Below are 3,272 nucleotides of genomic sequence, written 5' to 3' on the forward strand. Positions count from 1 at the left end.
GAAAAGGGAAAGGGTCCAAGAGTTGCTGAGAAGAAGGCAGAAGGAACAGGTTAACAGCAGGTAGAGAGAGCCCTCTGAAGCTGGAGAAAATGAGTCTGCATGACGACTTGTAGCTGCCTGGGTACAGAAGTGCAGATGTCAAGAAGTCAATATGCAAGGATAAAACATTTTAGAACAGTTGAAATGCAAGTACATGGATTAAGAGGGCTGGAGGTGGGAAGTTGGAGAGGGTAAGGAGGCAAAGTCATGTGTGTTGAAGAGTCAAGGAAATATAAGGCTAGGATCTCAGATTGTATAAATCTTCCACTTGGACAGTAGAGTCTCACACTTTGATAGAAGCATGAGTGGTGGAGGGGAAAATTGGGGAGGAACATGAACCAGATGCCACTTATCCTAGGCTAAGGTTGGGAGACTCATGATTCCAGCCAGCTCTGGTGATTCAAGACTGCAGGGCAGTTTGCCACCAAATAAGACACAGTGCAAAAGAAAGCAGCAAAGTGTTGAGTATTCCCATTTGTTTGTTTATCCATCCCTACATTCAATTATTGAACTATCTAAAAATTTACTGCACAATTACTATGTGGCAGGCCCCCATCACTACAGATGAACAAGACATATCTCAATCCATCAATGCCAAGACACATAGTACCCCTCCTGCCCCTCTCCCATACTTTTAGCATCTCCTAAATATGCCAGACTGAAAAGCCATTTGAACTGCAAGGTTGGCAGTTCAAGCTCACCAGATGCTCCTCAGAACCCCTATACAGGGTCGCTGTGGGTCGGAACCAACTCGATAGCACTTAATAACAGCAACAACAACAAAAATAATTGGAGTCCTGGTGTGGTGCTGTGGGTTAATGCGCCGTTTGAACTGCAAGGTAGGCGGTTCAAGCGCACCAGCTTCTCCTCGGAAACGTTATACAGGGTCACTATGGGTCGGAATTGACTCGACAGCATTTAACAACAACAACATAATTGTAGAAGTCCTGTTGTGGCTCAGTGGGCTAATGCGTCAGACTGTAAAGTCATTTGAACTGTAAGGTCGGTGGTTCAAGCTCACCCACTGCTCCTCGGAAACCCTATATAGGGTCGCTATGGGTCGGAATCGACTCAATGTCACTTAACAACAACAACAAAGCAATTGGAGTCCTGGTGTGGCGCTGTGGTAATGTGTTGGACTACAAAGTCGGTTTGAAATGCAAGTTGGGCGGTTCAAGCTCACCAGTCACTCTTCACAAACCCTATACAAGGTCGCTATGGGTTGGCATCCACTCGACAGCACTTAATAACAACAAAGCAATTGGGATACTTCTGCTGACTGTCATCCAGGCTGCAATCATGATGTAGTTGTCATGGTCTGCTCAAGGTTGTCTTTGTCATAGCCATTCATTTTGTCATTACTTCAATTGAGCTAAGCGTACTGTTGATAATAACATATGTTGACTTCAGTTGCTGTTTAAATAATAAAAGATTGCACTGTGATTTGGCATTGAAATGAGAAGTTGTGTTTGCATAAGGCAAGGAAACAGTGTTACATGAATTTGATACTAGCAAAGCAAACATTCATCATTGGAGAAACGACCATAATTCCGTATATTTTTTTAAAGCAAGAAATAAGTGTTTTATGGGGCCTGAGGGAGGGGGGAAGATACACAGAAATAAATAAAATCATGTTCTGTTTTTCACTGAGATATACAACAACGAATTGCCTAAGATAATTCAAGCACTGCAATTGAAGACATACAAGTGGGATTCAAAAAGTCTGTGGAAAAATGGAATGAAAAGATAATGGAGATTTTCCATAAAGTTTTTGAAGTCCCCTTGTATTTCAAAGATTTCAATTTGTATTCCATCAATTCCTGGTGCCTTGTTCTTTGCCAATGCCTTCAATGCACCTTGGACTTCCTCCTTCAGTATAATCGACTCTTTTTTTTCTTTTTAGGTTTATATAATCTCTGTTGAGAAATAATGGTTTTTATTTTCCTCCTTATACCTCTTTATATTTTGAATGTTTTATGAAATGAAAACTCTTTTTGTGATTATAAAGAGTAATGAAAACTAATATTTTAAGCTAGCAAAGGTACGTAAGGAGAAAAGATTTCCACCTCATTTTAAAGACGTTTTTTGATTCTCCAAGGGAAAGACCTACTTGTTGACATCCTGGACAAACTTGCCCCTTCCTTTCTATTTTTCAAAGCCTGTTGATGCAGTTCCTCCAGAGTTATCAGACCTCCATTCGGGTGCTTCAGGGTCAGGCACACTTCAATAATCTGGACACCCAGCTCATAATAGAAGCATTTCAGACTTAAATCCTTTTCCAGAGGCCAGGGGATCCACCCAAATGGTGTCACACATATTTGGAACTGCAGCCAGAACTCAGGATTCTTCCTGATCTCCTGCTTGTGTTTGCTGGCAAATTCCTCCAAGTTGGTCTTGAACATGTCAACTGCCTTGACATCTGGGCCAGCTGGTCCTCAGCCAAGACAGTTCCTCGTTCCTTATACATGACCTTGGCGAGCTTCTTTTTGGCGATGGCGCCTGCTTCCATCCCGAGGCAATGCTTCCTGACCCTGGGCTCCCCAGGCCACCGGGAAGCTGGGTCTGCACCTCCCGGACCCATCGCAGGCTCCCCAACATGGAAGTCAGGGCGGCACAAAGGATCATTGACTCTTTTTTTTTTTTTTTTTTTTAATGTTTTATTGTGAATTATGTGATAGTTTACATGGAAGAACATTAGCTTTACATTCATCCTATTGTATATTGTTACATTGGCATGGTTACAATCCTCTCCATGCGTCATTGACCAACCAAATGGTACACCCCGCAAACTTGCCCCCTGGTCGTCAGCACACAGCCCCTCTCCCTCTCTGGGTCTAGAGTCCCCAACAGCAACATCTCGCCACGTCATCATCTCTGCCTCCATCTCTGGCGTCACTGTTTCTCTGGGTAGGGTCCCGCACTCTGCTCTTCTCCCTTGATGGTCCCAGGGACCTCTGCTCCTGGACTGCAGAGTCAACCACTCCCCTACTTTTGCTTCAAAACATCTACCTTTACGTTTCCAACCCTCACAGTCAGTCCTGATAACAATTATTCACCATTGTATCACATAACTGCTATCCACATCTCCTTTCATCAGCCCTGCCCAAACAGATTGGATACTACTCTGTGGAGATTCTACCTTCCTCTGTGCCCTCTGGATCTAGGCTCCTTGAAAGCTTGTAAGCCAGTCACTTCTTACCTTTGTAGCCTCCTCCCCCCCCCACCCCAAATGT

The 3,272-nt window shown here is 43.7% G+C and overlaps 1 pseudogene; it reads right to left on the reverse strand.

Annotated features, from left to right (window-relative positions):
* Positions 1 to 2,145: 2,145 nt before the first annotated feature.
* On the reverse strand, positions 2,146 to 2,620 carry LOC102840332 (annotated as a pseudogene).
* Between the last annotated feature and the right edge of the window lie 652 nt (positions 2,621 to 3,272).

Source organism: Chrysochloris asiatica, unplaced genomic scaffold, assembly GCF_000296735.1.
Source record: "Chrysochloris asiatica unplaced genomic scaffold, ChrAsi1.0 scaffold00085, whole genome shotgun sequence".
Classification (NCBI taxonomy): domain Eukaryota; kingdom Metazoa; phylum Chordata; class Mammalia; order Afrosoricida; family Chrysochloridae; genus Chrysochloris; species Chrysochloris asiatica.